The 13,638-nt window shown below is 40.4% G+C and overlaps 1 protein-coding gene across 5 annotated transcripts in view; it reads right to left on the reverse strand.

Annotated features, from left to right (window-relative positions):
- Positions 1-13,638, reverse strand: part of RALB (RAS like proto-oncogene B) — a 56,493-nt gene that overhangs the window by 26,358 nt on the left and 16,497 nt on the right. Inside the window, exon 1 of one of the 5 annotated variants that reach the window (XM_075152897.1) lies at positions 6,061-6,366. The exons of 1 other annotated variant lie outside the window; for it this stretch is intronic. The gene's annotated coding sequence lies outside the window, so the exon portion shown is untranslated. Of the gene's footprint in view, positions 1-2,003; positions 2,144-4,920; positions 5,066-6,060; positions 6,367-13,638 lie in introns of those variants that run through there. 3 more of the 5 variants (XM_075152894.1, XM_075152895.1, XM_075152898.1) reach the window with 3 other exon arrangements.

Genomic DNA, 13,638 nt, shown 5'->3' on the forward strand with positions numbered 1-13,638 from the left:
CTATTAGAAGACAGTTGTGAATACTTAAGGAAAGGGAGTTGGACAAGACCACTGCTTGATCCCTGTTTTACAAATCAAATGAAGATAAAGTTATATACTATCACCACCAGTCAGCCTACTTATGTCTAATAATTTTTTGAATTAGTTTCCTTCCATTATAGCTTCAGAACAGATTGAACCCATAAAGCCTACTTTGATTTTAGTTTGCCTTATGAGACATACTTAAAAGTAAGTGAGCTTGCAGAATTGTTTAAAAATTAAATTGCTTCCTAAAATGCGTTTTGAAAATTAGAAAGTAGAATGAGAAATAGCACCAGTTTCAAGCACACATTCCTGTCTTTTGAAAGACTATTTCCTTAAATTGCTTGGCTAGTCTATTTTATGATATGGTAGATAAAAGCAGAAGGCTGCCATAAGAGTCAGTGAATGAGAATTCTTGGTGACTACACTAATGAGAATTCCTTACCTACCAAAACGGGATCTCACAGTAAGCCAAGAACACTAAATAGCAGAACAGTACCATCATGGGGAGGAGTTTCTTACCACAGCAGCAGTTTAGTGGAAAGGCTGTATCAGAGATCACTACATACTTTAGAATTAGTTCATTCTAATCAGGGAGTAGCTTCCCCAAATTAGCAAAACCACCTCTTTTCTGGAAAGCTGAGGCAACTGGCATGCAAATTGATCTAAAAAACACCTCACTTGTTAAATGTCTGCTTTAGAGTGGTGCCCAAGACACCAGTTAGTGCTGAGCAGGGTAGCACTAACCTTACAAACCAACTCCTTTAAAAAAAAAAGCCACTTCAGTGTTCAGCAACATGGAGTCCAGAGTTCAGGTAGCTTCTGAACTTTTAAAGTGCTTTGTTACGTTTTGAGTATAATCCTGTAATGCAGTATTCTATAATAATCTTATCTGTAAGGTGGGATTTTTTTTTTAAACCTGTGATTTAAGCTAATTAACCTGTGATTTTAATTTGTGAAAAAAATGTCATCAATATTACATCTAAATTGGAAGTGTTCTTTAACATGGCCATCTACATGAACAAAACCATGCCCAAAGTTGCGTCTACATCTACGTCTCCAGTACTCTTCTGAAGAATGATCTTCTTCACTACAGGTAGAGATACATACAGAAAGAGCTAGAAACCAGAGAAATCACAGACCTGCTTAACTCAGCATGTTCTCAGCTTTCCAGTTCTACACTTTGACTTCAGATTAGTTCTGCTACATTCCAAATTTAAAAAGAACATATTAAAAACTCCAGTTTCATTGCACTTTTAGTGGCCTGAAATATTTCATATTAATCACATCAATTGACAGCAACACTAATTCATAAAGTAACCGTTGACAGAAGTAAGTCTTTAACAAATGCTTATAATCCCAGGACCGATTTTTCAGTCTTTGACATATGATCCTGCAAAGATTCCTAGTCAGGACCACATTTCCATCAAGTCTCTTATTCCTGTAATCAACCATTATTTGCTCCTTTCTCAACCACTTCAGCAAGCATTAGGAAGGCTATGGGCTCAAGATCCCATATAAAACAGTTGAAAGTGACTGCTCTAAGCAAGCACTTTGTCACCATAAAGATTCAAGTAGATACTTACACAGCAGCCTAAATAACATTCTCACGTAACATGACTTCATGACTCTCATTTTGACAGGTCTTGAAAAACACATTTGCACATCTCAAGCACAAGAGACAAAACAGATCCTCTATTACTATTAAAGGAGTATTTGGAAGAACATGAAGACACAAAGCATGAGTTATACAGACTTATCTTGCTTAAATGACAAGACAACTTGATATTTCTGGGGCAGGCATGGATGAACATTGCTTAGTCCTGTTTAATGGGCTAAAAGGAGCCATCAACAAAATGTTTGCTCTTTGGCCGCTATTAACAAGTACTTTTAAAATATCTCCTCCGTAGCCTCTTATCAAGAGCCAAGTATCAATTGTATCAATTGTATCATAGAACAAAAGCAACAAAATCGATTATTACCACTAGGAGAGTGAAACAGCCGAGATTATTTGCTGACCTTGCCGCTCCATGCAATAGCAGGTAACAAGCAATGGAACCTTATCACCGCTGCTTGACGGTGGTGCAGAATAGTTACCAGAGACATGGGGGTGGAGGTGGATGAAGAGAGAACACCTAAAGAACTGAAGGGTTTTTTTATCAGCAGGATAGGCCTTCCAAGTCAAGACAGGAAGAGTTTGAGAATACAGTTGCTATCTAACCTTTCATAAGTCAATCATGCAAAAGTTACCTGAAGTCAGGCACATAGGGTATGAAAAGCAGCAAACACACAAGACCCACGTTTATCTACTTCTGTGGCCTCCCCAGCCACTGCCTTTCACTCAAACTCCCAGACCACTACTCCCATCCTGAGTTGTTTGCTCCAGGCACAAGACACCTACTGACCTTAGGCACTGTTTGTTTGTCTTGATACCACTACATACTTGCATTCCCATGAGTGCTTACTGCCTGCACAGCTGTCATAAGAAACACGCTCCTTCAGTACCTCTGGCTAAGAGAGGCCATTAATTCAGATGAATTCACTGTGTAATAGAAAGCAGTTCACTTAATCAGTAGTCAGTCACATGGAGTTTGGATCTAGTTAATAAGAAATTATCAAGTTAAACTCTGTTCATTTTCCATGCAGTGGATACTTGCACTTTAAGTTTACAAAGCAACAGGACAAGAACAAACTACAAACCAGATTCCCAAATCATGATGTTAGGGCTCGTTCTACTACATCACTTGGCCACTTCTGCTCAGTTCTGTTGCTTGTGAAACCTGGACCCCAACATTTCCCAGTGGAGCAAGCCATTTTATCCAGCATTTGGTCAAGTAACAGTTGGTGCTTAATCAGTTGCAGTTGAAAAAACTTAAAGCCTGAAAGAGGCATTAGATTGCAGAATCTATCTATCATTCAGGATTTCAGTGTACACATCTGAGTTGTCTAGACAGTGTCCCATCACTACTGCCTTGATTTGATCAAGGTGTCTCAACTGCTCTTCTATCCAGATATCCAGTACCACTGCACTGACAATTAGAGACAAGTTTGAGAGTTTTAAATGGTGACCAAGAAAGAGTATTGTCTGGTCAAATTAAGCTTTCAGTTAAGAGTTTTTGTAAAGCATTCCAGCTAAATCTTTAAACTAGACATTCCTCTGCAGCATATACATAACACCAGTGAAAATAGGTCAGCTTCACTTTTCTCTAGGCATGCAAAACAGAATCAATTTGGTCTACTCCAAAAGAGGTGTACAACAAAAAATTTACTACTAAAAATCTAATATAGGAAACTTATTTACAGGAGTAGTCTGAAAGCTTTTCTGTTCCTTAAATAAAAATATTTAATACAGGAAGTAAATGCAAAAACTTTTACCATGGTAAGTTGGTATCATCTGATCATAACCAAAAAACTTAAGTTCAGTGTACAGGGGACTGAAGTGATTAAAGCAGTAAATAAAACTATTTTAACAAGTCTGCTATAAGTGAATAAACTGTAAAGATGCCATTGCCAAGTAAGATTGAGCTGTTGCTATTAAATTCTCTACAATAAAGTTATTTTCAGCCTTCAAGCAAATCACTTGCAAGAACCACAGGTCCAGTTCCCAGTCGTTAGTTCCTTCTCTCAGCTTTGATAACTTCAGCCTGGGGAGGGGGGAACTTTAAGGCATCTAAAAAAAGACAGCTTTTCCTGAAAATCATGGCTCTGAAGATGCCCTTGAACAGACAGGCACTTTCCTCCCCCTCACAAGAGAAACAAGGATCTAAGAACTAGAGAAGTAACGTTTGGACAGTCCAACAAGCAAAAAGCTACCTAGACTGCAATCTTAAACTTTGAAAAAGGCAAGGCTGGTCCTAGTGCAGGTACAGTCTCCCCACTCCCTTTCCCCCATGAAAATACCCAGGGTAGTCAAGACTAAGTCTCCTGTTCCAGGATCAGAATTGATTCAACAGGACTCCAGCAGAAAAACCAAGTTAGGCGTCCACCAGCTGTCTGGGAAGCACGAGTGGCCTGCTTTGTCCCACAACTGCTCTCCCTGCCCTTCTCCAGGTAAGGTCACACTCAGGCACCACCTTTCTCCTCCTCCAAGATCTACACCAGTAAGGCTAGAGGGAGAATAGATAGCAGCACAGAGAGAACCTGGCCAGATAAAACAAGATCCCTCAGAAACTTCTGGTTCAGCTGGGACCCATAGCGTCTCAAACCCTCCGTTTACCTCGCACAGATGAAACGTTATCAGGTGCCCCAGGGCAGCCAAGGGAAGGCAGAGAAGCCCGCGCAGAAGGAATTCGCCAGAGAAACTAACACTCAAGGCCAGCTTCTCCTCGCCCTTTCCCTCCCCCGAGCCCCACTTGTAGATACAAGTCACAGCAACCACCCAGCTCCGGTGACTCCACCTCAGCCCCAAGGCCACCGGGACGCAGTAGAAGTAGCCAAACCCACGAGAGAGGGGCTCCAGCGCCGCGGAGCCTCACACCACCACCCCCCCCCCCCGGCTCCCACGCAGGCCCAGGGACACAGGCTACACGCCAGGCACTGCTCCCCCCACCTCCCCCTCACCCCCAAAGCTTTCCGACGGCCGAGGAGCCGCGTCCCGGGGAAGGAGGAGCCGCTGGGCTCTCCTCGTCACACGCACCCGGGAGGAAGGGAGCTGCCCCGCACCCCCGGGTGATCCCTCCCCTCCCTCTCCACAGGAAGGAGGGGGACGGGAACGAGGGGACTCAGCCACATCCCCCGGCCGGCGGGCCCGGGCCCGCTCAGGCCGCGACTGGGACACGACGGCTCCCGCCTCCCCTTACGAGGGAGCGGGGCCGGGACAGCCGAGTTACCCGCAACCCCAAAGGGGCAGGCCCGGGGTCGCTCCGAGGCGCGCGCGCACACACGCGAACGCACACGCACCTCCCTCTCACCTGGGGGCTAAGACCCGACTCCGCGCTGCGGCTCCAGCCTGGCGCCCGGCTCCGCTTTAACCGCCGCCGCCGCCGCCCGCCGCGCTCTCATTGGGGTGCCGCCGCCCGCGCGCCCCCGCCGCGCACTTCCGCCCTCGTCGGCGCCGCTCCCGCCGGGCCCGGCTCCCCGCGAGCGCGCGCCCGCCCCGGCACCGCCTCCTCCGCCCGCCCGTCGGTCACGTGGCGCTCACGGGCCAATCGGCTTGGCAGGCGGAGGGGGGCGGGGCGAGGCGGGGGAGCGGCCGTTGGCGCTGAGGCGGAAGGGCGCGGGGGCTCTGCCTCAGGGTGGGTGCGCGCCGCGGGCGCACCGGTTGCCGGCGGGGCGCGCGGGGGTGTGTTCGGGCTGCTGAGGTGGAGTTTGGCCGTGTTCGCGCCGCGTCCAGCCCTGTTAACGGGAGCAGCCAAAGAGCAGCGGGAAGGGGCTGCCCACCCCACTGCCGCTTCTGTCTGTGAGGGAGAGGGGCCTGTGGGGCGCGGCCGTAACGTCGGTGCCTCCCAGAGTCCAGTGGAGAGCCCCCCTGGGAGGCCGAGCCCATAAACCTACAGGCTCTGTTTTGACCCAGAAGAAGTTAGGAAGGGCTCTGTCTCAAACACATCACATATTTTAGTGCAGATTCTACTGATGGCTGCAGAAATTAATTCTGAGATCAGAAGGCAAAGGAATGGAAGTGTCCCTTCTTCTAAGTGTTGAGGGTGCTGAGTGTTTTATTAAATGATTGCACTGCAATACTGTCGTGTATGTGTGCAGCACACAGCAGTTTTAACTGCTCAGGAAAAAAAAAAATGGCTATTGCTGTATTTACTGCAATTCTTTCTTCAAATCTTTATCAGTTCCCAAATCCAAATTCTCTCTGGCCAATTCTAATGTTACCAGTCACACAGTCAGACATAGCTGTCTTGCCAGTTACAAAGGAAAACATACCTTTCCTCTCTGCTTTAATGTGGTTAATTTTTCTAGATTTAAATGTTGACCTGTTCAAATTCCACACACCGAAGTTAGAGTGATTATGTTGGGTAAAATTCTTCCCTCTAGAAAAACAGCGCTTGAATGATAACACCCACTTTGGGAAACGATGGAAGTCGTTATTACCATTGATCTCTGGGGTTCAGATCCTCTGGGACAGAAGTAACAGCTTAAATAGTTAACTCCTGCTTTCACATTGGGCCTCTTTGTAGCCTCCTACAGAGAGAAAGGGAAAGAATTAATTACCTTCTACCACTATCTATTGGTGGCTGGGTGAAATTGTATTTTGAAATTGAAGAGCATAAAAAAGACCTCTCACTTAAAGTAAATGGAAAGAAAAAAAAAAGCAAAAAAAAAGCAATCCAGCTCTATAAAAGTGATAGGTGAAACAATGGCCTATTGCCAAAACAAAATAAAATGGAGGAGGAGGAACTGGAAAGAGATTTACTATAATCTGTAATTTCAGGTTTGGCAAAAAATGCCAGGAATTGGAAAAAAGAAGTTACAGAGGCAGAAAAAAGTAGGTGCGTGGCTCTGAGAAATAGCAGAGTACTTCAGGACTGCATAAAAAGGAAATATCTTCTGAATTTCTCCCATCTTGAAGGAAACCAAGTTTTCTACTTTGTAATTAAACAGGATTGACATCATCCTTGCATCATCATCAGTTTCTCCTCCTAACCCAAACAACTTCAAAACACCAGATTTTAGTTAACACTTTAGGTGGAAAAGTGACTTTCTCTTTTTGGATTTGTTTATTCGGAAAGGTCCCAATTCTTCCCCTCTGCATTATAGATTGTATCAGATTAAGAACAGCATCAATATTCATCCTGCATTAGAAGCTGGCAGACTGAGAGCTATTTACTATTTGATGCTATCCATGCAGAGAAGGAATAAGCAGAGAAGGAAATATTGCCAAATGTGAAGGAATGTTGTTTTATAGCTAACACTTAAATTACCCAAATCTTGGTGTTTCTAGGATTATGCATGAATTGTTTTTAAGATAGATTTTGTGCATTTGTATGTAGTCCTAAAAAAAAAAAAAACCAAGTAAAAATTAATTAGAACTGTTTCCTATTTATTCTGTAACTATATGTCTCCATGGCCATCTTTCATGTCCTGCAGGCAATGTGGTGGGACCAGTTGCTCTGATGTGGCTATTCACAGAAGATAAATATTTTCAGCAAATCGTATCTATGAGATGAAACTAAGAAGAACCTGGGAAGCTGGGTCTTTTCAAACCTAACACGGTATTAGTCTGCTGCCCATACCACAGTGCTGACACTTCCCCTTCCCCCTTGCAAAAAAGAGGGTTGAGAAATTAACCACATCTATCCTGCTTCTGCAAATTGTTTAGGGGAAACCTACTTCTTTGTAGTAATCCAGTCATTACAAAGAACATGTCTGATGCCACATTTTGAATCATTATGCATGTTGCCTGGTATAATCTCCATGGTTACCATAGGTGTTACAGATATATTTTTGCTTCAGTACTTTAGGAAGAAAAATTCTATAGAACAATTTAGGGGAGAAAATTCCTTTTCATTGTCATTTATATTGCAGTTTTGATTCTAAGTGCAGACAATAAATGTTCACTTTCTAAACAAGTAAGATTTCAGTAGAGATGGGAAAAATTATCTCCAGCTGTTACTTTATCATGCCATAATATGTTTTAAGCTGCAAATTCTTAGAGATAGAGACAGCATTTTTGATGCATGCATTTAGTTTCTAGCCCACTAAGAATGTAACAGGGCACTCCGTGTCACTGCTAGAGTCATGAACAACAGTAGGTGTGGTGGAATGACTGAGCAGCAAATATTTTTTCTTTGCAAAGATTAGGACTCATACTTCCCTTCTGAGCAGTTCTATTTTATAAGTAGAAATGTATTCTAGAAAGATGGTTGGCTGAAACAAGAATTAGGTGAAATTAGTTCTAGAAACTAGTAATGGGAAAGATGTAAAATCCAGATATATAGCCCTATTTGATTTTTTTAAAAAATCTTTTTTTTAATTGTGGAAGTAAATTGACAAAGAAAATCAAGGAAATATATATAAGGAATTAAATGGAAAAGATGGTAGTAGATCCATTCCTAGTAAGATGGGTGGTAGACCCCCAAACATAGCCTGAGTGCTGCAGGGAAGAGGGGAGCTGTGTGAACTTTATGCGATCTATTGATCAGATCCCAAGGATTACCATATCCACCACTGCTGAGGGGAGAGAGGCTACTATTTTTATCTCCCTCCTTTCTGATAAATTCATGCTAGATGGGACTGGCAGTTGCCTTGGCCTCGATGTTTGTCATTTATGTCTGTACAGTGTTGGTGTAAAACCGCCATCTGCATACCCAGTTCTCCTTTGACAGTGTTTCATAGCATCTCTGGCCCTTTTTTTTTTTTTTATACAAGTGACTACAGGAGGAACAAGGTAGAGAGCCAGTTAGGAAAAATGTATTTGAGGAATTATAAGGCCTAGCAGGCTGCAAATTATGGACAAAAGGAATTCCCTGTTCCTGCAGGGAGCATGTAGTAGTAGTCTCAGGGGTAAAAAGAAAGGTATATAAACGGATGGGGAACTTGGAGGGAGGATCTTGAATTGCAAGGGAGTAGTGCTACCTAGGAAGTCAGTGTTTGCAGATTTAGTGATGTCCTTTGCAGTCTCTGGCAATAACAGAAATAAGAGGCAGGTTCTCTTCTCTGCTGACAGATGAATGCTGAAGAGGGACAGCTGCAGGACAGGTACCTGATTCACAACTTTTACCCCAGCCTCAGTTTACAGGAGACTGAGACAGGAACTGTTGCTGGTAATAACCACAAAGAAGTCAGGGGTCAGTGGAAAAAGAAGTGGTCCTGCCACATCTCTGGCACCGAGGCTGAGCCAGTAGCATAAGAACAGGTTAAAGCAGCAGGGAGGTTTTGTCCCTCTCTGAAGGAATTCTTAGTTACACACAGCCAGTCCCTTGTAGCACCTGTGCAGCACAAAGCAATGGTTCAGTGAAGGAAACCAGACCCGTAAGTTTTTGTTAATTTATTCAATCCAAAGCCACTGTATTTTTTTATCCTACTTTTTAAACCATTTTTCAATCAAAATGAATGCTAGTGTAAAACGGGAGAACAGAAAAAAAACTATTGGATTATCTAGAATTCTGTGATGTCCCTTTTGTTCTCAAAGTACAACATTTTTTGTACATGCAGAGTTCAGCTGCCAGAGTTAATCTAAGCTCAGATAACTTGTCAGAAGAGGTACATGTACATGGTGTGCACTCAAACGGAGTTTGTTCTAAAATAAAAATAATTTCGTCGAAGATGATTTTCTCTTTGGGCATGGATAGTCTAACAAGACCTACATTATACAGATTATTTGTATACTTAAGAGAATGAAGCTGACCTTGCCATGATTTATTAATTTCAGCATTCAAAAACCATAAAGCAGTAAACTAAAATATATCAGAAACAAACAATAGTGAATGAAGTATGACTGTGGTTTTGGCCTTGTAGGAGTTTATGTCGTTTTGACTATATCATGCACTTTATTTTTGTTACTGACAGCAGGAAGTCACCACACTAAAATAAAGTTCACTATCAAATCACCTTTCCGTTTCAGATACAGCTGGGATTTGTCAGGATCATATCACAAGGTCATTTTTAAGGAGATTCTCACTGACATTTTGTGAGGTAAGGGATTTCACATTCCAGTTGCACAAGTGTTACACTTCTGATTGTCATGATTATCAACAGCATGACAGATTTAAGGCCTGATCTTGGAGCCTTTACAGAAGGAGCTAAGTTTATTGTAAATATCTTGATAAGCAAGAATTAAAAGAAAATAAAAGGTCTAGAGGGAATCATAAGAGGTCAGGTAGTCTTATTCTATGGCCCAAAGGCAAGATCAGTTATACATATATAATTTTTGGCATGTGTTTTTTTTAATGCAATTAAGATTGCGGTATCATCATAGCAGTTTATTTAAAATATCGTATTACTTTATCACAAAAAAAAAATCAACAATATTTACCTTAAATGTCACTTACTGCAGTTTAAGCATATTAATTATTGCATACTGGACATAGCAATCAGATTTTTTTTCCTTTTTGGATCAATCCGCTGAATATTCAAAAATCATTATTTTTTCACTCCTCAGAATTCTTTTCTTCCTTCAAATAACACCTGTTTTTTCAGTTGTTTTTTATAGGTCATGTTTCCTAATGCCAGTCACTCTCTTTCTTCTTTGGACTCCCTCCAGCTGGCCCACGTTTCCTGACGTGCACTGCTGAAGCAGATACATTAACTAAAGCTTTACCAGTTATATGTATGGTAGAAAGCATACTTCAGTGTCTTACAGATAAAGTTGAATGTGATTATCATTATCACACCAAAGCCAGTTGCATAAAAACTGGAATTATTCCAGAAATAGATAATGCAGGGCATTTTTCCAGAATAATAAGGCAGCTAACATTATCGAGAATTTAGCTCACTGAGTTGAACTGAGTGCTACCTTATTTAATAGCTGCTGTTGGAGAGTGACTTGAGCATGCTTTAAAAAATTTCATGTTAACAAATCTTGTGTCCCTTATTTTTTAATCAGATTTTCCAGATGAAATTATTGACAAATGTATTAAATTAACAATGAAAATTACTGGCTTTGATAGCAACCAGCATTCTAGCAGGGTGGGATCAATACTTCAGAAAGAAGATTTGTCAATTAAAATTATATAATTTTTAAGTATCTGCTTCTGTTTGCAGTCTCTAATTAAGTTGAGGTAACTTAGAATGAGGTTAAAATGTCCTTCTGCAAATTAAAACAGAGCATTTTTTTATGCAAACATATTCTTACACCATAAAAGCTCTTCATATTTAGTCTGCTATCTTCATTGTTATCAATGCAGTTTTCTCTTTTGAATGTTTAATTGCAACATCTGTTGCAAATATTTGGGAGCTTTGATGCCCTTTTACCGTTTAAGTGGCAACAGAATTTTTTTTTCCCAAGCATCTCACAATTTATAAGAGGGATCTTGGGACCTGAATTTTGTAATAAAGTTAGTTATTGTTATGATAGTACTTTACCTACTGATCAATGGCACACCTTCTAGAACTAACTCTGATATGACTCAGTGGCTAAAAAATCAGACTTTTCTTGCACCTACAACATAACTTTACACTATCATGCTGGTAAATGTAAAATTAAAGAAGGTCTGAATGTGAACTTGAATGGAAAATCTCTTCTGGAAATCCAAGTTCTGTATGAAGTGGTTTGGTTGGTCAAACAAGTGGCTACAAATTTTTTCTACCAAAATTCCTCTTCAGCTGCACTTTGCTACAAATTCTTTACTCCCTAAACTTACACAGTATAACACTTCATTGTTCATTAGTTGCTGTATTTCAACCCAGGAGTGAAAGCCTCAAAAAAGTGGGTAAAGTGGGTATTGCAGGAAACCTGTAGGAACTTGTTCCACCAGTGAAGTTTATGAAGAAGTTTGTGTGTCTATGAATATGCTAATGTAAGTATCGTATTGTTATGACATTACTTTATTCTCAATTATAGAGCTTGCTAAGAACATAGTACAGTCGTGATAATATTGCTGCATTTGAGAAATTTTCACTATTGAGCTGAATGTTCAAATGTTAGTTTACACAGCATTCTTCTCTAGAAAAGACAGGTTACTTGTGGTTGATAATCTAAGTCTACAAACAGCCTCTCCTTTCTTTTTCATGTTAAATCGATGAGAGTACAATATGCTTGATATCAGAGGATTAAGAAAAGTAATTTCAAAATAAGTATGCACTGTATCCCATAACATTCTGGCTTCTGTATTGTCTTTTATCTTTCCAGTGAAAAGTAGCACATACTTAGTATCTGTCAAAAGAGTTAGAGATTAACTTTTTAGAAAAGACTATTTGCTAGAAGCTAATTATGTCAGTAGTAGCAATTTACTATTCAACATATTAATAGATTAATTAATATTCAATATGTTAACTCATCAATAAATAAATTGAATAAATTGTAAATAAAAAATAAATATCTTTTATCTTCTGATGCCATTTACATTAAGCTTCATATTCCTTTGAAAAAGCTTGGGAGGAGATGTACTGGTTTGTGGGGTCCTCAGTCTGCAGAAGTAATGTACCTTGGCGAAAGTGTAAGTATGGGCCTCCATCAGATACTGCAAACCCACAGCCCAAGCTTCTCTTCAATACCCAAGTTTTGTGATTGCATTATGATTTAGTTCTGGAAAGCCATAAAAATAAAACAGAAGCACCGCATTAAGAAAAAAATGAAATAATTTCCAAGAGCCAGCAAGTTCTGAGTTGAGACTTCTGATACTGTGGATAATGTGAGCAAGCAAAGGTGCAATATAAGGAGAAAAGAACCTTTCAGTATATATATATATATGCATATATATGTGTGTACATATATATTTTTAATTTAAAAGTTGAAGCCATTGTGATTAGACACAACTGAAATCATGTTTAAGGGTCAGAAATGCTGCTTTTTCCCAAATTTCATTGGAGCTACACTGATTTACAGCAGAGAGAACTGCATTATGTACTCACAAGCAAATCCACCCACCCTTCCGCCTAAGCTAATTTCCTCAAAATAAATGACCAAAATCCTAAATTCATCTGATATTTGTGGCATAAAAGAAATTGTTTGCTGGACAGCAGTGAACATTTGCTTTAATTCGGTCTTGTCTTTGCCCTTTCATTACAGGGCCATGTTTTAAGACCTTGCAAGCTGTGTTATAGATTTTCTGCCCTAGAGCAGGATGGCCAAAGAATGGCTTTTTTGGACATTTTTTTATCAACTACAATTTATTGAACAGTGTTATATCTTGGCTTTCTCAAATCTTGTTTACTTGATTGGACATTGTCATAGATGAGAACAGAATCTGTATATATCATATATTGCAGATCTGCACCTGTACTACTGCTGTGTGTCTGTAATGCAAATGTTGAACAAATTAATTTAAGAAGTTCCATGTAGTCAGAATGAAAAAATAAAATTTACAGTAAATAAGAAATAAGCCCGAGCTGTGTCTATATCTTCTAAGAGTCTTTCAGAACTATGATTGCCCTTAATCATACAACCTACCTTTGTGTAACTTTGAGATCTTTAGAAAGAAGCTTTACACAACCTTTCAGAGAACAATAAATCAAATTTTAACTTTTCAAAATTGCTTCTCTGCATTCAGGCATGAATTTCATCCTCAAGCTGGATTTCTTGAAGGGCAGCAACAGACCTTTAGCTTCATTTTTCTGATCCGTCTTTCAGTAGCAGAAAATGAATTGGTTTGATCTGGCTCACGTAACTATATTTATTCCCCTTATAACCCTTGTCTTTTTTTAAGGTTTTCCTTTTTCTATGCAAGTTCTCTAACATTTTAAACAGAATTACAACCAGGTCGTTACATGCAAGGCTTGCTTTTTCCCTACCTTTTTTCTTCCATACTGATTACTATCTGTGAAAACATCTGCAAAAGGCTAAATGGCAATCGATACAGATTTAAATCACTACAGAAATGGTCAGACAATGGAGAAGGTGGCCCATAGTACAATCTTTCAGTTCTCTGGAAGCAGTGCACAAGGCATCAAAATTAATGTGGAATCATTCAAAACAGAAAATGGAGAATTAGCCCAGAAGCTAGTGGTCTGATTCTAAACAGCACCATCTGAGACTTTGCTGTCTCTAAGCACTGGATTTTATGGTGATTT

This window comes from Calonectris borealis, chromosome 6 (assembly GCF_964195595.1).
Source record: "Calonectris borealis chromosome 6, bCalBor7.hap1.2, whole genome shotgun sequence".
NCBI lineage: Eukaryota > Metazoa > Chordata > Aves > Procellariiformes > Procellariidae > Calonectris > Calonectris borealis.